A 22,779-nucleotide genomic window follows, 5' to 3' on the forward strand; every position below is an offset into this window, starting at 1 on the left:
TAAGGGGACTGCTTTTAAGACGCGCCTGCAAACGGCAACCTTCCCTGACCGTGCCTTCCAGAAGAAACCGCAGCAGCAGGAGGAAGGTAGCACCCGCCTCTTTCCCACCTTCTGTTTATCAGAAAAATGCAAGGTGGCGCAAGGATGAGGAAAGGTGAACCTGCAGACAACTAGCAAAGAATGGTCCCCCCGCCTCTTCGAGGACAGGCCGCGAAGACCCTGGGGATGGGACCCTGTGGTGAGCTAATGCCAGAAGAACCATACGGATGTCACGGCAAGTTCTTCACTGGTGTTGAGCAGCTGCATGAGGACAGGGGCGACCTGGCACCTTTGGTGTTGCTTCCAGTTTTCGCAGACTCTGGGTCCGTGAATTTTGTTATGTAAGCCCTTTCCAGTGCCTTCGCCTCTCCATGTTCCCTTTGCAGCCACTCACCTGGTCATTAGCACCCATTTTACAGGTGAGGAAACTGAGGCCAATGTGGATGAAGTATTCAGCATCATGTGGTTTTGTTGATGTTAAAACTTCTTCCATTTGGATCGTCCTTTAAAAAAAGAATTCCAAATTACTGATACAAGATTAGACGAGAAAGTAACTTTATTTGGAATGAGGAAATACAGGCTGCCGAATTATAAATGTTAAAGAGCCAAAATCTGGAAAAATAACTCAATATTTTAGTAACTGCCTGACATCTCTAAAAGATTTTTTCCTACATTTTTTGTGTGTGTCATGTTCTTTGTCTTGTCCTGACAGAGATTTTATAAAATATCTTTCTATAGAGGAAATAGAAAAATAACGTCATCCTTCCCCAGCATGGTTGATCAAAACCTCTTCTATTATTGGTAGTTTATAAATGTTTATGGGAGTTTTATATCTCAGAGGCAATGTCACATACATTTTTAGAATAGTTCTCAGCTTGGGGAAAGCCTCCGTCAAGTTTCTTTCCTACGTAAGCTGTAGGATGTCAGGGATATTCCAAGTTTCTCATGGAATGACTAACCCTAAACACTCTTTGAATGAACAACCCTCAGCTACCAGTTTGTCACTGATGTCCTTATTTTATGGTGTATTCCATATTTTACTGTCTCTCGTTTATGCTGGTATTCTGTGTCATATTAGTAAGGAATTTAAGCAGTGGCATTATGATAGTTTCCTTTAATTTCCCTTAAAAAACAAAAAAAATAATGTATGGTGCAATTAGTTTTTTCTTTATTTTTTAAAATTTATTTTGGGAAAGAGAGAGCACGAGCTGGGGAGGGGCAGAGAGAGAAGGAGAGAAAGAATCCCAAATAGCCTCCGCACCGACATGGGCTTGAACCCACAAACTGAGATCATGACCTGAGCCAAAACCAAGAGCCAGACAATGGAACTATGCCCAGGATGGTGCATTTATAATTGTGTCTGCTGCAAGAGTGACTATTCTCCTGAGAGAACAGAACTTCCAAGTAGACCATTGACGAGTATCATATTCTCCACTTACTAGTATACATATCTGATGCTCAGAAGAATTTTCCACAGACTAGCGTTCAACTCCTTACCTTCCTAACCATGTTTGTCTTGTACTGACCATTGGCGGTACAGACACCTTAGGCTATCTTCACATCAGAGGGCTGCCATTGGCTTTGTGCCTTCCCACCACAGCATTGGGTTCATTGACACAGTAGGTGTAGGGGTGTTTCTAGAAGCCACTCCAAACCAGGATACTAGCAGGATCTTGACTGATTGGAGGAGCACAAAAATATATCATACCAACCCCCAAGGAAATCTGTCCTCCAAGCACATTTCCTATTACTAGACCTTAAAATACCAATGGTCATTCTGATGCCACTCAACTCAAAGATTAAGTATGGCTGAGGCGAAGTTGGAGAGGAAAAAGGCAGCACCTTAACCGATTCTGCCCCAAACATTCTACTTGCACAGATGTTATAGATACATATCGCCATGACAACACATTAGAAGGACCCCTCCCAGGGCCTGAAATGTGAGAGTCTCTGAAGCTCAAGCTTGTTTGGCCTCAAGGTACAGCCAAAAACCCAGACTGGGAGCGTCTTTCCGCCATGCCTAAAGACCTCCCTGTTCCAAGAAGCGTCTGCCTAGTCTGGGGACATCTGCTTGCTCTATATTAGCCACAATTAATAATCAGAAGCAGAGACGTAGCCACTTAACGTATATCAACCACTCTTCTGGGAGGGAGCTGTCATCCTCTGGTTCCCTTTTCCCGAGATAGGGAAATTGATAGGTCACTAGTGTCTGTGAATAGCACTCAAAAGGTATCATATTTATTCTAGCTTCAGCTTCAAATCAGTGGCTATCTGCATTATGAAGAACATCATTCTATAAAACACATTTGGTCTTCATTTCACAAATGTTCCTGAAGGGAACATATGGTAATCTGTTTAACTTTGTATTCCACAGAGATATTTAAGCCCCATCCACCAAACTCTCATGCTATTTTTATTATAAAATTCATGTCCTTTTTATACCCTAAATATCCCCCCTTTCCGCTTAGATGGTGAAAACCACCGAGGCTACAAAACTACCCTGTTTACCATCAAATTCATGAGTCACGCCCTACGGTCATTAAATGGAACAAAAATATTATTGACGAGGGGGTTGACAAGCACATATGGGTGGAGCCCATATTCTTTTGGGTTTCAGGCATGAATGATGTTGAAGTTATTTGTTTTTTTTAATCAGAACCTATGCTAACAAAATCTCTCAATTTGATCTTCTGAATTATTTGTCTCCTGCTGGAAGCTAACTCCTGTAAGTTTTTCTCCATTGTCCATTTTTGAGGCTACATTTCCAAGTCTGATTACTTTCCCAGATAGGAATATTGCTTCTCCTTGCTTCTATTTCCCCATCCACAGTGTGGTTTAAAGCACTAATTTCACTTCTTAAATATCCCTAAGCTCACTGCCCTTCCCCACTCCCAATGAGAGTTCACTGTGGGATAGGACAATGGGAACTCGAGGTTTCCATTCTAATGAGTCGTTGATGTTCAAGCTGTAAAACAGAGCTGGTGCTTAACTGGGAGCTGCTTGTCAATGCAAGGAAGAGAGCAGTGTTCCTAAAATTTGGTCTGGGGGAGAAGTCATTTCTCAAAAAAAAAAAAAAATCAATGCAATTCCTTCTCCCAAAGTAGGGGGGAAGTAGGGGAGGAGGGCAGTTCATATAACGCGAAACAGCGGCTTGCCTCTCTGTATGCCCATCACCATTTATGAAACATGGTCTATGACCAGGTGATTCTCAGTGGTCAAACATGTTTGGAAAACAGTTCATTTTAAACCCTCATCGGCTTTCATTGATGCACATTAGCATATTGAAGGCTCCAGAAGTCCTTCACTAAAACAAGCAAAATTTAATTTTTTTGTTGTTAATTTCCCAGTTGCCCTTAATCATGTGACTCTCCGACAAAACTAGCCCTCCACAAATCACACTTTGGGTAATGTTGCCGTAATTAATTTTTTTCTGATTTTTAATGGCATATTATGCCTTTAATGAATAGATTTTATTCAATAGAGGAGAATCTCAATAGGTTTCAGATCATTTGATTCAACTCATTTTTTTAAGACTGAGAAAAATGATAGAAGATATGCTTGCATAAAATAATGTGGAAATTTTACGTAAGCTTCAGAATGAAGTATCAGAATTCAGAGTTTGGGTTCTGAAGACCTTGAGTTGCCTTTCTGTGACATTCCCAAATCATAATTCGTGGGCAATTAGCCAAATACTCATTTACTCATTCATTGTTCACTCGTTCATTCTTTTATTTATTGAGCAACTACAACATGCTAAGCACTGTCGTAGACCCTGAGAGACCATAGATAACTTGCTCATAGGGAGTTTGTAGCCCATTAGGAAACTACATGATCATAAAAAAATAACACAACTACCCACACTTAGTTTTAATTGATGTAAGTTCTACTATAGAAGGGAAGAAACTAGTGCAGTGATAATATATAACAGGAGAACATGACCCAGTTTGGGGGGAAGAGGCAGATGTCAGGGAGGTCTCCCTGGAGGAAGTAACATTAAGCGATTGCCGGAAAGATGATTGGGGATCAGATCAGGATATTCCAGCCCCCAAAACTAGAACCTGCAGAAAGAAATTTCAATTTCAAAGAAATGGAAGAAGGTCATGTGACTGGAACCCAGAGGGAACAAGAGAGAAAGATGAGATGAAGCTAGAGAGGTAGCTTTTGGAGCCAGATCTTCTAAGGCCTGGAAAGCCAGTAAATGCATATGAGAATGTCAATTCCAACATCAGTGTGAAGCACTATTGATCAAACCTTTCAGTTTCAAGGTAAGACAAAAGGGGGTTCTTGGTTTGGGAAACAAAATGGATTCTATCCTAATCCCTGTAAGTACTATTTAAGCTTACATGCTTAAAAATTCCACCCAAATAAATGGTAAGAATTAAGCAGCCCAGGGGCGCCTGGCTGGCTCAGTCAGTGGAGCATGAATCTCTTGATCTTGGGGTTGTGAGTTCGAGTCCCAAGTTGGGTGTAGAGATGAAAGAAAAGAAAAGAAAAGAAAAGAAAAGAAAAGAAAAGAAAAGAAAAGAAAAGAAAAGAAAAGAAAAGAAAAGAAAAGAAAAGAAAAAAGAAAGGAAAAAACAAGAATTAAGCAGTCCCAAATAAAAGAGATCTGAGCTACGCAAGATGAGCCCGGTCAGTTCAAATCCAAAAATTCGTCATGAGAGGAGAGTGTTCTGCTGCCTAAGCAAAGGCTGGATCCCATGGAAGAGCAACTACAAGTTCCATCACCCAGTCCGTATGGACCACGGGGTAGCTGTGTCCCCAAATCTACTTTACCTTTTATCTCTCTTGGCTACATCTGAAATATATCGGCTCTAATCCCGGTGAGTGAATGGGGAGAAAAGGTGGGATTTCCATCTCTTTAGTACAATAATCTTCTCAGAACAAGTCATCCTCATAAATAATTCCATATTATTTACATCCAGTCACACTGTCTGGATATCTGGGACTCATTTAATGAAATGGTTAGCTTTAAATGTTTCCGGAAGAAGCCTTTTAAAATTCAGAGCATATGTCTTCAAGACTAGAGGTCAGGGTTTGTGATCAAATATTATGCCCTCAGACTTGAAATACTGTGTATGACCTGTGACCGGAAGAAGGACAGCCTCCCAGAAGTTACTAGCTGGTTCTGGGGAGGCAAATGCCTGCTTGAAATGATTTCTGATGGATAACAATACTGATAAAATTGCCTTCATTCTCCAAGCCATTCCACTCGTCTCCTTCATCTCTGCAAACCATCATTTCCAAGATACAAGGCACCCACCCACGGGCAAAACCTTGCCTTTCCTACATGCCTCCTTGTCCATATCTGAGTGCAGACTCGAAGCCTTGTTGGACTTATCCCACAAGGTCTACCTGCACGCCTCTCCTTCCCAAGACCAACCAACCCAGACCGGTTTCCATCGCGTCTCCCCAGAGAGGTAATTTGGAGGTCACAGAGAGAGATACCTTGTAAAGTGGGTCCATAGCTACTGTCCTAGGGTAATGATAGGACCATGGGGCTTCTCTACCAGAAAGATAAGGGCTCAGATTCAGGTTAAAATCTCAGAGAAGCGACTGTCCTTCTCCAAGCCTTGTTTTCTCCATCTACAAAATGAGCAGGAAGCCAGGTTGGGGCTGTACCAGCAAAGGCAGTTATGAGCCTGGGACGTGGAGGCAGATCTGCCTGAGTTCCATTCACGACTCTCCCATATGATTTTGGGAAAAAAAAATGTTGAACCCCTATATACCTCAGTTTTCTCATCTAGAAAATGGGGATAATAATAGTAGGCTGGTTGTGAGGACATAGTGGCACCATACATGTAAAACCCTTAGGATGGTGTCCAAGTGAGTGCCCAGTGGTTATTATGAACACCAAGACTACTTTAGGTCCCCCAAGTCTCATCCAGATGGCACCTCAGCAGGGGCATTCCGGTCCTGCAGGATCATCTCCTAATGCCACGTGCCTCTTGCAAAGTCATGGTCTAGCCCCTCTCTGCTACAGTTGCTAATAGGTGCATCAGCCCCATTAGCTCTGAATCTCCTCCCCAACCTTGCAAACCCCTTGCTGTACCTTGAGGCAGCCTGTTTTCACCCCTTTCCAGGCTGGAGAGCTCTTTAAGTCAGAGACGAGGTCTTGTTTTGCGTACGTGTAATTGGCAATGACGATTTCTTGGCAACAAATATACGATGCCTTTGTCATGCTGCCAGGTAAAGCCGCGTTCGCACCGGGTCCAATCCTCACGTGAAGGAGTCCCACTGCCCTGCCAGGTGGGGAGCCGTCGCCTCTGCTGCAAACCAGCCCCACGCAGAAGGGTGTCAGCACTCCCTCCCCCGCAGCGTGAAGCCCACGGTACCCAATTTCCCCTGGGCATGTACAGACTCAGGGTCCTAACTTCCCCAAATCAATCTAAGAGCTGGGGGTGGGGGTGGGGGTGGGGTGGAATTCACATATTGAGATTTTGCTAGTTTTACTAGGTTCTTTTCTCAGATGTACTGGAGTCATGAAACCAAACAAATCAATTTTTTTAGTAAAGTCAGTTTCTTGCTTTTTGTTTTATTCTTAAAACTTTTTTTAAAAAACTTAAAAATTTTTTAAATGTTTTTACATTTTATTTTTGAAAGAGACAGAGCATGGGCAAGGGAGGGGCAGAGAGAGAGGGAGACACAGAACCTGAAGCAGGCTCCATCTAGGCTCTGAGCTGTCAGCGCAGAGCCTGACGTGGGACTCGAACTCACAAACTACGAGATCATGACCAGAGCTGAAGTCCGATGCTTAACTGACTGAGCCACTCAGGTGCTCCTTAAATTGTTTTAATTTGTAATATTTTTTTTGGTGTGGAAAATGCAGTGGAAACATCCTCTTACAATGTTAAGCAGCAAGAATTACACTCCCTGGGTGTCCATCCCAGATTTTATTAGTAACCTCACTCAGATTACTAATCTCCCAAGTTCTTTTCTCGTCTATAAATTGGGTGATAATATTAACTCTTCATAAAATTGTTAATACACACAAATGGTTAGAATACTGCCTGGCACATGACATTCATCAGTTAGTGTGACCTACTAGTACTTGTTACTTCAGTGACAGAGTAACCAGGTCTCAAATTAGATCCCCAGCCCCCCCCCCCCACCCGCCAACTTGTTTAAATCTCACCACTAAGTACGTTCTTGTAAGTTTCCTTTATTGGCTTTGCGCGCCCGCGGGCTCGCGTGCGTGCGTGCGTGCGTGCGTGTGTGTGTGTGTGGTGTGTGTGACCTGCTAGGTGCCAGGCACTGTTCTACCAGGTTGGGAGAGAGATGTAAAGACAGATCAGATGCCTGTTTTTCTGCAAGGCAAGAAAAAACAGAGAACAAATATATAAACAAGATGATTTGATTTATAGTTACCATGCAGCTCAAAATGCAGGATGAAGTGACGGAAAACCAATAGACGGACAATTTTTGATCATGAAGGAGGGTTCTTTGAGAAGGTGACTTTTACACTGAGATCTGAATAGAACAAAGGAATTCTCATGCAAAACAAAACAAAACAAAAAACACGGGAATAGAAGACAGATGGAAAAAATATGAGTCATCAAGTACTTATCAGAATAATGTCTATCCCACTAATGTAGACCAGAGACTGGGATGGTGGCCTGTTTTGGTAAATAAGGGTTATTGGGACACAGACGCATCCATGTTTTTATGTGTCATCTACACCACACACATGGTCCAGCTGCCCAGTCGAGTAGTTGTGACAGAACCCAGATGGCTCCCCAATCTAAAGTATTCACAATCAGGCACTTACAGCAAAGTGTACCGATCCCTGGTCTAGATCATAAGACCCATGAGGGTAAGGACCACATTCTGCCTGCCCTGCCGCTTTCTTCCCCCCTAGTTGTATGTCACCAAAAGATCCCAGAAAATAGCAGGACAGGCAATAAACACAGGACATTTTTGTACCCGCATGAATTTTTTCAGAACTCTATTTTATTTTTTTTCAACGTTCATTTATTTTTGGGACAGAGAGAGACAGAGCATGAACGGGGGAGGGGCAGAGACAGAGGGAGACACAGAATCCGAAGCAAGCTCCAGGCTCTGAGCCATCAGCCCAGAGCCTGACGTGGGGCTCGAACTCACGGACCGCGAGATCGTGACATGGCTGAAGTCGGACGCTTAACCGACTGCGCCACCCAGGCGCCCCCCAGAACTCTATTTTAAATGAAATCTCTTGAAATGATAGCTTCAGAGCACACGGTTTTCCTTTGGGAGAACATCGCTGGCTCCCACGTGTCCAGAGAAACAGTAACGAGCCAGTGGCTCAGACAAGAGCCACGCGTTTTATTTCCCCCGATGAATTTCCTGCAAGGTGCTCCCACCGAGACTGGTTCCAGGCTGACGCGGCAGCAGTTGCGTAGAATGTCAGCCGAACTGGCGAGGATGAGGTGCAAGGAAGTCGCCCTCTTTGCCAGCTTTGCAGGTAACGCACCCTGTGCACGATGTAAATTCAAACCAGCATCCCCCCTGGTCTCTTCCCACTGGATGATGGTAGCTCCCGTCCTCCGGACTTGACAATGACGTCTCCAGACAATGCCAAATGGCCCCAGAGGGTTACGGGGGGGATGGAGTGAGTAAAATCAGCCTCAGCTGAGAAGTACTGGCATCCACTGAAAGTGTCCTCCTCTTTCTATGGGAACTTTTAGACTTTGATGGCAAATCTTCTCAAAAATGCATGCGCAGAGAGCCGTAATATTCGATGTTCGATGTTCAGCTTTTCAATTCAAGCCATCTGCGTACTTTCACATTCACCTAGGTGGGGCGTGGGTGCTAGTTAAAAATGACAGTGTTGGGGCGTGCCGGGGTGGCTCAATCAGTTAAGCGTCTGAATCTTGATCTCAACTCAGGTCATGATCTCGCAGGTTCCTGAGTTCAAGCCCTGCATCAGGCTCTATCGGTGCGAAACCTGCTTGGGATTCTCCTTCTCCCTCTCTCTCTGTCCCTCCCCTGCTCACACACACACTCACACACTCTCTCTCTCTCAGAATAAGTACACCTAAAAAAATGCTTTTTAAATGACAATGTTGGTAATTCACAAAAACTTTATGGAGAATAATTTTCTCTACTAGAGGCATAAATGTTTTTTAATTGTTAAATTTAATCTGAGACGGAGAGTCGCATGTCCTCTTTGGAGATGAGGCGGTGTTGTGGCGGTTGTTTTAAAAACTCTCGTGGATAAATGCAATTGGAGTGCTGTGATTCCCTTCGCGGCTCCTAGATCAGGCATGATAAGAAATCCTTAAATTCTCTCTCTGCTTCTCATAAAACCTGAACTAAATCTACCTGCCGGCCTGTGACTAGTGCTCCACAAGCTCCAACACCAAGGACAGCTGCACACAGGGACGACCCAGGAGGTGAGCCCAGAAGGGAAGAGAGGAACAGGGAAGTAGAGACGGTGGGATCTAGGTGGATTCTGCTTTTGTTTTGTTTTGTGTTTCCAACAAAAAAAGCAAACAGCATTAATATGACCTCCTGGGGAAGGAAAATTCAGACCGGGGCCATCTTGGTCTAATAGGACAATGAGCCTAAACATTCATGGTTGTTTAGAATGTTGTATATTCCCAAAATCAGTAGAATTTTTGATATGGTACACTTCGTTATTATATATCAAATAATTTCTGCAATGATCTCCTAATGAAGAATCAATCATAGCTTGTAACCCAGCAACCTATAAATATGTATTGTATATATGTATACAGCATATACATATACAAAAACACATATACATAGGCATATATTTCACTCATATCTTGGTTTTAGCTGTGAATCATCAACTTTTTAAAAAAGAGAAGCTTCTCAGGGCACCTGGGTGGCTCACTCGGTTAAGCATCCAACTCTTGAGTTCGGCTCAGGTCATGATCCCAGGGTCATGGGATTGAGGAGCCCTGCATCAGGCTTCCTGCTAAGTGTGGAACCTGCTTGGGATTCTCTCTCTCCCTCCCTTTGCCCCTCTCCCTCACTCTTGCTCTAAATAAATAAATAAATAAATAAATAAATAAATAAATAAGTGGAAACTTCTCACGAAAAAAGATTTAGATCGCTGGCTTCTCTTCAAAATATAAAAGATACCACACCCACCTCCTTGAATGCTGACAATCCACGGGAGGTCAACAGCATGGCGTGTGCTCAGCAGTTTGCCACACTCCCCACCACCCCCCAGTATGGATCCTTGCCTATTTCACACACTCAGGTTGGCTACCTGGAAACTGTGGGCAGTTTTTTGCTTGCAGTTGCAAGTATAGATTAATTTTATCTTTTTCTTTGGCCTCTTCCTGCAGCCAGGCCAAGTCTCTTTTTACTTTCAAACACGTTTTCTCCAAATGCATCGCTCTCAGAAACATCTGCCCAACTAATGTTACCCAAATTTCTTAGGCCAGCCATTTTCTCCACTCGAACGTATCATATGTCACTTACGGCAGCATTTCCCAAAATGTACACCGTGAAACAATCTGTATTGTGTAGAGAAAATAGAAGAATTCTATGGTTGAATGAATTAAGCAAATGCAGTAGTATACAATGTTAAGAATCTCTGCAGCTGTACTTTTCAGAGCCTATAAAATGCAAATGTGCTCTATGAGTTTCCAAGGTGGGGCAGGTATGTGAGCAAGTCCTAGTTTGCCACGGAACTCTGGAAAGCTGTGCTCTATTGTCATATTTGCTTGTCTTTAAAAAACTGCATATTCATGGCGTCCAATATTTTTTGCTAATTGTTTTCAACCACAGAGAAATTGCAGAGAAGGGAGGTCTGGACCATCATGGGGGGGGGGGGCGGCAACTTTTTCTCTTGCACGCTAAGATCATGAAAAAGTAAAATGTAACCATCATCAACACAAACACCTTTGCACAGAAGAGAAATCATTTTAATCACCCCCAAAATAGGAAAAACGGTAGCTCCATAAAGGACCACCCTTTTTAAACTGAATACATTTGGCTCACACAATGTGTGCGATGTTTTTCTTATTTCCTTTATTTCATTGAAGATCTGCAAAAACTTTGTCACCGACTGTCACCAATGTGCAAAACTGAATTTGGGAAACATTGGTCTACATTACATTAAATCTGGCAACAACACCATCTCGAAAGCCACGGTGAAAATAGTTCACACATGAGAGGAGAGAGAGTCAGCTTCCAAGGCAGGGTTTGCTGTGCGGATGTGGAAACACTGAAGCAGTCGGCAGAGAAAACAAGCCGGAGAGCGGGGTGGACTTGGCCTTGGAGTGGCTTTTGCGGATTCCTTTTGCTGACCTGATCTCACGTCGGAATTGCACCGGGGAGGTTTCACAATCTCGCCTCCACTGCAGGGGCTGCCCTTTGTGGCCTGGCATTGGTGGGAATGGGGCAATGCTCAGGATGTCAAGTGAATGACCTTAATAGGTGGGGTCAGAACAAAGAGAAACAGAAGTGGTACTTCACGCGATGAGCCAGTGTAGTCTACAACCTTGAAAACAGGGTATTTAAACCATTTCAAGATGCAAGAAGTTGATGGTGCTTATGGTGATTTTAAGGAGTAGCTGTGTAAGACAGCAATACGTCCCAATTACGCATCGCGTGCACAGGTTTCGCCCTACGACTGGTGGGTTGTTACTTCTTGCTGGAGCACATTTCTTGAATTGTTCAAAGTAGGAACTTTAGGAAAGTCCTAATGTCTTTTATAAAGTTGTGGGTTTTTTGTTTTGTTTTGTTTTGTTTTTGGTGCCATCGGACCCTTAGCCAGTTGATTAGGAGGATAAAACTTGGAGCCTCCAAATAATCCATTTCTATTTTTAAGGACTTTTTTTTCCTTTTTATTGTTTTACAGATTGGTTTCTCCTCAAGAGATTAATAAATCCTTGAGGGCAGGAAGGGAAACACACATTTTAGGATCCTCACCGCCGGATGCCTACTCAGTCCTCACTAAATGTCTTTGTGAAAAACAGATGAATGTGAGACTAGGTATCCGATGACGACCAAAAGACCGCGTATTCCATTTTATTTTCATTTGGCATTTTTATTTTGAGGTAATTGCGGACTCCCAGGCGGTTGTAAGAAGTAATTCAGAGAGCTCCCGTGCACCCTTAACCCAGTCTCCCCTAATGGGCACATCTTGCCAAACTGTGGCACAATATCACAATTGACATTGACGCTGGCATTGATGCCCGCGACTAGAGAATGTTCCCATGTTCTCAACATTCCAAGGATTCCTCATGTGGCCACTTCTTTTCTGCCTCCAGGGAGAGGTCCAGATTCCCCATTCAGCCTCTGATGACACCAGCACAGGAGGGCTAAGATCCTTCATTCCTTCTCGATGAGGGGATTTCTAGCTCCCCACTGACCTCTGATGACACCGCAGGGCAAGGGGAGGGACGGATACTGGGGGGGCGGTGGTGGTCGTCCTGTCTCTCCCTGGTGTGTCCTCTGATACCAATCAGGTGGGAGTCCTGGGGCACCTCGTTACAGCCTCCTGAAAGGGAAGGATCAGCTTCCCATTAGCCTTTCCCAGTGGGAGTGAGGTTGGAGCCATATTTCTTTCTCTGGCTATTTAAGCATTTTCTTTCTTCTTAGGCTGCCCTTTTTTTTTTTTTTTTTTTTTTTGATCCGTGGGCTAGAGAGAACAGGTTTTTGTTGGGGCACTTATCTGTGCACCTGTTGGTGTTGTTGGGCTTCTGGCTTCTTTGGCTCCCAGTGTGGGTTGTAGGATGTAAAACGAAACCCCAGGAAATCACCACCACATCGTCCTTGAGCCCAGAGACTTGTGCTGCTCTGCCTCCTTCTCTTGGCTTTCTTCTCTTCGACTCTTAGTGTCTTCTTAATTTGGTTATATATGCAATACCCAGGATCTTTACTTGGAATAGGGAAAATTACATATACTCTATCCTTCTGGAAATGAAAGCCTTCACTTTACATTTTTTTTTTCAACGTTTATTTATTTTTGGGACAGAGAGAGACAGAGCATGAACGGGGGAGGGGCAGAGAGAGAGGGAGACACAGAATCGGAAACAGGCTCCAGGCTCTGAGCCATCAGCCCAGAGCCTGACGCGGGGCTCGAACTCACGGACCGCGAGATCGTGACCTGGCTGAAGTCGGACGCTTAACCGACTGCGCCACCCAGGCGCCCCTCACTTTACATTTAAAAAAGGGAAATTAAAAAAAATTCCTTGACTTACAATACATTTCACTGTTATTCTTAAAGACTGTGTGTATGTTTTATGTAAATGGGCACTTATTCAAATATTATTTTGCTACTCATCCATCTACAAGCAGTTCCAATCAAAATCTAACTGTGAGTCAGGGGAACCCCATAGTCAATTTAATACATAATATAACTTCTATTTCAAAAACAAATTCCTACCCATCCTGACTTTCTCACTTGTGTGCGTAAGATGTACATATTTACATTTTGATGTATTACTTTTCCAATACCTAGTACCCCTTCTTAGAGACAAATAATTTACTTTGAACTAACTTTCCAGAACATAAAAAAAGAAAGGTCAAAAACCTATAGTTAGAGAGACCTGTCTGGATTTGACTTCCACTCTGTTTAGCCACAGTTAACAAAACAAAATCCCCATGGAATATATTTTCTCTAATTTCTCCTGGGAAGACATGCTTTCTCTTTTCTTTTCTTTTCTTTTCTTTTCTTTTCTTTTCTTTTCCTTTCCTTTCCTTTCCTTTCCTTTCCTTTCCTTTCCTTTTCTCTTTAAAAGAGAGTTCACAAATGTAAGAAATCACTGAAGCCCTTTCAAAATCAGGAAGGGATTTTCCAAACAGATCCATAGTGATGCTCTCTCATGTAGGAAACAATTTTGTTTGAGCACACAGGGGAGAAACAATCATGGTGAAGGAACCCCTACACTGAAGGTGTTTTGATCACCCCTGCTCTCTAGCCAGGACCTGGACTTGACCATTCCTCTGGCTGTTGAAAGGGCAGGGTCTACTGACTGTCAGAGAAAAATACAGAGCTCACAATATGAGACCTAGAAGGTCATTAACGCCGAGAAACTTACATAGCAGCCTCAGAATGTGGCAGACAAAAAGTGAGGCCCGAGGGTTAAGACAGGAAATTGGGGGCTGAAAATCCCCAATTAATCATAATCATAAAAATTGCAGTTTAAATCCCCAAATACTAGAAACCTAGCTTTTAGTGTCATCAGGGTAACCAGAAACAGCATATTTTCCCCTATAACACACGCACACATATATACATCATTCGTATTGTTTTTTTTAACTTCTAAGACACATCCTAGGTCAACATAATTCATAGCTCACTCTTCTCCCTGTTCTTCTTGTCTCTCCATTCACCATCTTAAATAATAGTCCAACGGATACCCTTAGTGATATCTACAGGAAAGTCAAAATCATCATCCAAGATCACATTCCCTGCTACAGACTGTCTTTACCAAGGTTCCCAGGAAGGACCTGTTATATTTTGAAGGATGGTTCCCAAGAGTTGAAATCAAACTGACAATCCTCTTCCAAGGAACCCTCTCTAACTTGTCATCTCCACTGTCCTACTATGTGCCACAGATTAACTTGTACACACATGTCTCATAGAATTTATTACTTGAGTTGCTTCTGGGCAGGGGGAGACTCTCACACTTGATGTGATATCTACAAAACCTAACACACTGCCCGACCTATTGTTAGTATATAATATTGCAAGAAACAAAGGAACCTTCTATCAACCGGTATCATTTGGAAAAAACAAAAACAAAAACAAAAACAAACAAACAATAAAAAAAAAAAAAAAACAGAAACAGAAAACCTTTAAGAGGCAACACCCTGAAATCATATGACCAAAGTGAAGAATGACAGGCCAGCCACAGTTGCCATGTGTTTCCAAATAGATTCTGGAAAGTTAGAAACAAACTGAACCGTCAACAGGGGAATAGACAAATTAAATGTAGGATATTTAGCAGTTTAAAAGGAATAAGCAAGATCAATATGTATCGACGTGGGGGGAGATCTGTGAAAGACAGTTAGTTGAACGAAACAAGCAAGTTGCAGAATGGCTTGTGCATTGTGATACTTTTTATAAAAGTAAAAGGAACTTCAGGCGATTCTGTGTGTCTTGTGTAAAAATAACCAATTCTATGTATTTTCTCAGGGAGTATAACATAGACATAATTGATTTAAAAACAAAAAATGGTCAAAGGCCATATTTCAAACTCGTTAACGGTGGTTTCTTTGGAGGGAAGGAGGATGGGGATGGGATCAAAGGGGACTGATAATATTCACATTGTTCATTTCTGTTTAGAAGGACAGTTCTTTAATTACATGTATTCCTTGCGTATGTAAACGTTTTTGCCTCCTATACACTCAAAGTTGGTACCTTGCTGTGCTTAAAACGTTTGCAAATTGTGGCCCCCGTGCTCCAGAATATCTTGGTAGGGTTTGTGGATTTTTCCCCCTTCTCTTTCTTCATTAAAAGCTGAGAAAAACATTTGTGAAGGATATTGCTTAGGCCAATCCTCCTCATTTTGGAACAATCTTATTGTTTGTCAACTGCCAGCTTTGACATTCTCTCTCACTTCCCACGGTCTGGCAGCCGAGAAGGAATCTGGAGCCAATTCGATTCTCCCCCTCTGAAGAAACAGCTTAGCAGTCTGCACTGTGTTTGGAGAGAACTAGTGAAATGTGCATTTTTCCCCCTTTATTCTGAATGCCCAAGTGTGTTTGGTAAGATGGGGAAAATCTGCCTCATGGCAGAAATGTGCTATCAGATCTGTAGGAAGAATTAATTTTTGATAAGTCTTGGTATTTGATGGGAGGTATAATGGTACGGCAAAATAGATTCCTGTCTTCACTCCTTACTTCCAAAAGTCTGCCATCAAAACCAGGCAACACGGACACAAATATTTCATGACAAATATTGATTGAGCGTTTTATTTCTCAACAATTCTATGAACTAAGTCCTATTATTATCATCCTCACTTTACAGATTAGTAAACTGAGGTTAAGTGAATTGCAGAGGGCTATAAACTTACTATGTGACTGAGTTACAATTCAAACCCTGGCCTTTGGCCTTCTAGCTTAAGAGAGGCTCAGCCCCTTTTCACCACATTTCTATACTGCCTCATGTCAAAGTCTCTCCATGTTAGTGGTTGGCCAACAGAAGATTCTCAATGAACACTTCTTCAATGAATTAATGACTACGTTCCACCTGACAGACACTTGATTCAAGGACATTGTGCAAAACCAAGGGCATGGCCAACCACTCTATGTATATTGACAATAAGTTGGTATTACATTATCTGGATAAAAATCATCATGGGATTTGGAGACGTAGATACAATCCTAGCCCACTTCACAAACTTTGACAAGTTTCTTAGTCGTTATAAGACTCAATGTCCATATTTGTAGAAGAGGTGAAGTATGGTCAGCAGGACCCTAAGATGACCCCCAAGATTCCTACCTGCTGGTGTTACCTACCCTGTATCATTCCGTTTCCTGGACTATGAATGAAACCTGTAAACATGATGGGATTTCACTCCTATAATTAGGTCACTAATCAGCTGACTTGGAGTTAATCAGATGGAGATTATCCTGGGGGGGGGGGGGCCTGACCTAACCAGAGGAGCCTTCACAAGAGGATGAAGCTTCAGAGGGATGAGTTCCTACTGGCCCAGAAGTAAGCAAACTACCATGTTGTGAACTGCCTCTGGGAGCCATGTGGAAAGGAACTCCGGGTGACTTCTAGACGACAGAGACAGTAGTCTCTGGGTGACAGCTAGCAAGAAAAGGGGAGCATCAGTCATATAACCACAAGGAAATGAACTATACCAACAACCAGTGGGCTTGGATGACCCGGGGACTTGAATGAGAGTCACGGCCTCCACCAACACGTGATTTCAGCCTGCTGAGACCCAGAGCACAAGACCCAGCCAGTCTAAACCCTGACTCCTGACCCACGGAACTGTGAGATAATAAATGTGTGTTGTTTTAAACTACCGAGTTTGTGTTAATTTTTTATGTAGCAATAGAAAACTAATATAGGCAGTGATACATCATATAATGACATGAAAATTAAATAATATAGGAGAACTGCCTAGCACATATGTGATCACAGTAAATTTGGGCCCCCTTCCCTCTTGGGCAATGTGAGGCTGCCTGTTTACTATCCTGAAAGTGAGCATGACAGCCAAAGTTCCAACAACCATCTTGGCCCATGAGGACAAGAACCATGTTGGAGATGATGAGCAGAAGTCGAAGGGACCCTGGAGTCACTGCCCCTCACAGAACAACCGTGTTGACCTGGACTTACATGTAGAAAGCACCACCTCTCACAAGGCAGTTTACTCTTTTGGAGTTTCCCAATTACTGCCAGCCCAACCCAATGTTGTTAACAGGTTCTAATCACTGAGGTACGTGACTCAATGTACGGACTCAATCAGACTGTCACCAGAAAAAAATAGACAGTGCTGACTTTATTGGCAGGAGCAGGATACCCTGGACTTTCTAGAGCAGAGAAACCCAAGTGATGCCAAAGGACGGGGTTGGAGGGGGGAAGCTTATTCCACTTATTGGCCAAGAGAAAAGAGATTTCATCTTTAATTAGAGGAGGTGGGAGTAAAAAATAGGAGAGAAAGAAAGGGAGAGGAGAGAGGCACACAGCACTCCTCTGTACAGCTGCATTCCTCAGGGCCCCCAACCCACTTAAGAACCATCCTTCATCAGTATCATCATTATCTACTCCATCAGGAAGGGGGGCGTCAGCAAAGGAGGATCAGACTCTCTCACGGAGCTCATTTCAATGCTTACATAGCAGGCCTCTCCTTTGCTGGAGAGAATTCCTATTTTATCATTAAAACTGCTGATTGTAACCCTGCTAATATATGAATATTGCTCACACACACAGAAAAGGAGCTAATGCAATCAAACGCAACACTAATATTAAATTACTGTAACTCATTTACCTTGCCCGCGCATCATGATCTCCCCCTCCCCTTGGCAAGAGCTTGTACATGCACACAAAATCTATAAACTCTTTCCAGGAATACAAAAGCATCCTCTATGATGTTGATAAGAAACAGGACAGTCACTCTCTCCTGACATATTTGTTCTTTAAAAACAAATCAATGGCACCGGGATTTGGCACCTGAATGCAGAACAACGACTTGATGAGGCAAAGATTGTCTTCATTAAGGACATTAATATTCATAGGGAGTAGAAAATCTGACACAAGAGAGGACTCACTAACCTTTTCTCATATTAGATTTTTACTTCTTAACACAATTACAGTCCGGCAATGACTTAATTAATGCTGCTTTTCGTCAGCCGCCTTTAAAGAGCTGTCAATTTGGTCCTGCAGAGGCTGTCAGCGAAACAGAAAGACAGTCATCTCGGTGAAAAAGACACAGGAAGAAATTCAAACACTTAATAGTATTCAAAGTGCTAAGCAAAGTCACATATCAACCAGGATTAAGGAGAATTTTTGTCTTTTCTTTCCATCTTGTTTAAGTGAGTCTTGGCAATGGGGCATTGGATCTTGCCTGTTGGGTTTGGAAGGTGCAGAGAAAGACAGAGCAAAGGGGGTGCAGGTGGAAAGCGAGAACCTTCCTGACTTAAAAATGTGGCACATTCAAGACCTACAGTCGAGGATGAGCTGGGCGATCTGCCCTTTGCCGTCACAGAATGTAGCAAAAGCATATTGTCCAAACACCTCAGTCCCACGTATCTTTGACCCAGATGTCGCAAACAGAAGCTCTACACACCAAACTCTCCCCTGCGTTTTTTCTTGCACCGCACAGTGTTAGACATCATTAAAATAAATCATTGCCCAAGATGTAACATTTCAGGACGCTGGCTTTTCTGCAAAACTTAGGATGTTTAGCGACCCTGTTGGCCGTGACTATGGTGGCCCTCTCCAGCGTTCCCACCACTGCCTCCTCGGGCTGACACCTGTCTCATTCTTCCCTGTCCTTACCACCTCAGGGCACAAGCAGTGGACTCTCTCCCTTTATCCAGTGTGGCTTCGGCTGCTCTCCAAACACAACCTCCATCTTCCCAGACGTCACCGCCTCCGCTCAACCCCAGGATCGTCCATTTGAACAAATGGTGCTGCTTCTGAGGGTGTTTTCCTCCGGTTATTTCTTGGCCAATATTGTACTCTTGTGACGTGGCTGGAACATACCTCCCAGCTGTGAGCCTATGACTCAGTCACAGCACTACTGACATCTGGAGCCAGAGAATTCTCTACTTCAGGGTCTGTGCTGTTCGTTGGAGGATGGTTAGCAGTGTCCCTGGGCTCCATCCATGAAATGCTAGTAGTAACCTCCCCATCTCCTCAACGTGCCAACCCAAAATGGCTCCAGATGTTGTCCAGGGTCCCCAAGGGGACAAAGTCATCCTCAGCGAAGAATCACTGGCCTACCTGTTCCCTTCTGTATCTTCAGCTTCAAGGCCCCATCCTGAGTGAAGACGGCCCAGATTACTCTAACCCACACTCCCCTCATTCTCTGCTAGAGCTATACCTCCGCCTTTCACACATGGCATGTTGTACTTTCCCTTTGTTGTTGTTCAGTGTCTAGACTAAAAGCAGCATGAGAAGAAAGACTACTACAGGGGCGCCTGAGTGGCTCAGTCGGTTGAGTCCAACTTCGGCTCAGGTCATGATCTCACAGTTCGTGGGTTCGAGCCCCACGTCAGGCTTGCTGCTGTCAGCACAGAGCCCACTTTGGATCCTCTGTCCCCCTCCCTTTCTGCCCTGTCTTGCTTGTGCTCTCTCTCTCTCTCTCTCTCTCAAAAATAAACAAACATTGTTCTTTGTTAAAAAAAAAAAAAGACTACTATAAATGTTATTGGAATAACTGGTTCAACATTTCACAATCCACTGTCAGGTTAGTTATGCCTCGTCAGCAATGAGTTGTTAGTACAGCCTCCTGGACGGCTTTGGGAGAAAAGGCACAACGTCACTATTCCTTCCCGGAGAAGCTCTCAGTGCGCAGGTCATACCTGCAGGACAAGCAGGCGTCCTTGCTTAGGGCTGTGCCGTCCCGCTCTCGGAACAATTAAGTCCCACTTGCTACATCCTGGACCTTGACTTCCAGTTTGGAAAAGGTGAACAATCATGTCGAGGGATGACAGTGTCGTGATGCCTTGATTTTTTCCCCACCCCGGAGGCTACCAGTATGGGTCTCTAAGAAGACGCAGAAGGAAACTTGCAGAGCTTCTTTACTCTGGGAAGAGTTACTAGAGGCTATAGCCCAGCAGACAGCCCCTGGCCCAGGGGAAAAGATGCGATGGGACTGTGTGGGGTGGCCGCTCCCAGTGCCCTTTGCCGTCAGCGCTGGTTTCTCAAGAACGTGTGGGAAATTTACACAAGGAACAAGGTATCTGACGCAAAGAAATTTCCTGACCCCTTTCCTTTGGTGACTCACTGTTTTTAGACCCTCTGATTCACTGAGATCTTCTTTTTATTAAAATTTATTAATTTTTTTAATTTGAGTATAGTTAACGCACATGTTACATTAGTTTTAGGTGTACCATCTAGTGATTCAACTTCTCTCTACTTAAGCTGTGCTCCCTGTAAGCATAGCCTCCATCTGTCGCCACACAACGCTGTTGCGATAACATTGACTATGTTCTCTACACCACACCTTTCATTCCCGTGACTCATTTATGCCATAACTGGAAGCCTGTATCTCCCTCTCCCCTTTTTGCCTGTCCCCCCAGCCCCCTTCCCTCTGGCAGCCATCAGTTTGCTCTCTGCATTTCCAGGTCTGATTCTGATTTTTGTTTGTTTCTTCATTTGTTTTGTTTTTTACATTCCATGTCTGAGGGAGATCATAGAGTATTTGTCTTTCTCAGTATGACTTGTTTCTTTTTTTTTTATTTTTTTAATGTTTACTTATTTTTGAGAGAGAGAGAGAGAGAGAGACAGAGCACTAGCAGGGAAGGGGCAGAGAGAGAGGGAGACACAGAATCCGAACAGGCTCCAGGCTCTGAGCTGTCAGCACAGAGCCCAAAATGAAGCTCGAACCCACGAGCCGTGAGATCATTACCTGAGCCAAAGTCAGACACTTACTTGTCTCATGTACCACAATACACTCTAGGTCCACCCAGGTTGTGGCAAAAGGCAAGATCTCATCCTTTTTATGGTTGCATAATATTCCATTATATGTATCAATCACATCTTCCTTATCTATTTGTCTATCAATGGGCACTTAGGTTACTTCCATATCTGGACTATTGTAAATAATTCTTCAATAAACATAAGGGTGCATATATCTTTTCAAGTTAGTTTTCTTTGGGTAAATACTCTCACTGAGACATTCTTGTTTGTGATCTCTTGATTGGCCCCAAAGTGGGGGCTCACTGAGAGAGAAGGTCATCGTGGCTGGTGACCCAGAGTCAACATGAGTCCCTAAAAGTCTGATGGAGAAACATCCAGGGCATACCATGGGATTAAGGCTGGAGAGACCTTGGGTCCTATCATTCTGACACAGTGGGGATACTTCACAGAAATCGTGGAGCAAACACTTGAAACCCAAGAGGGCTGAGCCATTGGATTCTAAGGTTAGGATATCATTCTGATCAAAGCTAAGATCTCAAGCAGCCAAAAGGCCTTCCTGCAGTCGGCAAAACCACATAGGCTTCATGCGACCAGTGTTCAACAGTAACACCATGTGGATGCACCAGAAACAGCAGCAGCTGGGACCTGAGGTAGGTTTCCAGACTTCCCAACCCACCATTTCCCTCTCCAACTGACTTTTGAATGAATACAGCTCCTGGGACTCCGGGAGAAGCCATGTGGGCATGGGAGACAGAGCAGGAGGGCAGCGAAGACTGCACGAGGGATACAGTAAAGTTTCTACTTACAAGTGTTTATGAGGCCTCGAGTAATTGACCAGAACTAATACAACAAGTGTGGCTGTTTTCATTCCTCACATTGTAGAGTCTCATGAGTCCAGTTGTGCCTGGCAGAGTCTGCCAATTAATCTGGCTCTGATGTCAAAGACAAAGGGATCTGTTATATGACCACCAATAAGGATAACTTAGGCTTTAAAGTTCAGAATCAGCCGTGTCCACTGCCCTGTGGACATGAAGGGCACGTGAACATGGAGGGCATGGGGAAGGGAGGTCGCTTCTCCATGGATGAGCATATTCACATTCAGACTGGCCAGTCCTAAGTTACGGAAGCAAAGAACTGACCACACCTCTCTCGTCTACCATCAGGCCCTAGTGATGCACGGCCGCATATACAGGATTTGACACAGCCCAGATGTGAGTTCAAGTCCCAGCTCGGCCACTTACTAGCTACGTGGTCTTGAACAAGTACGCGACCACCCGAGCTCACCTGTACAACTGCCATAGTGACTTCATCCCAGTTAGCCTTCCCTGAGAAGGTCCCCTGTGACAAGAGAGGTGCTCTACGAGCCTCATTTCATATAATCTCATGCTATCTTTGAGGTGCGGCCATCATTCTCATGATCAAAAAGTGAGGGCGTTACCAAATTGTTCAGGATGATGCAGCTAGTAGGCTGTGACATCAGGATGTGAACTCCATCTTCCTTAGATCTTGTGTTCCCACTACTGCCCTGCACGGCTTCTGTCATGGGGTTTGGGGATCATCAAACAAGATCAGGTGTGTAAGTCCTTACCCAAATCTGTAGCACTTGGTAAGTGATCACTACATGCTACCTCTTATTCTTTTATTGTCATTATCATTATTATTATTATTATTATTATTTAATGTTTATTTATTTTTGAGAGAGAGAGAGAGAAGCAGAGAGAAAGCGAGACACA

The 22,779-nt window shown here is 43.6% G+C and overlaps 1 long non-coding RNA gene across 2 annotated transcripts in view; it reads right to left on the minus strand.

Moving 5' to 3' along the window:
• Positions 1-442: 442 nt before the first annotated feature.
• The window catches only part of LOC123579995, a 297,127-nt gene continuing 274,790 nt past the window's right edge, over positions 443-22,779 (minus strand). For both annotated transcript variants that reach the window (XR_006703059.1, XR_006703058.1), the window contains one exon: positions 443-542. This is a non-coding gene — a long non-coding RNA (uncharacterized LOC123579995). The remainder of the gene's footprint in view (positions 543-22,779) is intronic.

Source organism: Leopardus geoffroyi, chromosome A3 (assembly GCF_018350155.1).
Source record: "Leopardus geoffroyi isolate Oge1 chromosome A3, O.geoffroyi_Oge1_pat1.0, whole genome shotgun sequence".
In the NCBI taxonomy this organism is placed as follows: domain Eukaryota; kingdom Metazoa; phylum Chordata; class Mammalia; order Carnivora; family Felidae; genus Leopardus; species Leopardus geoffroyi.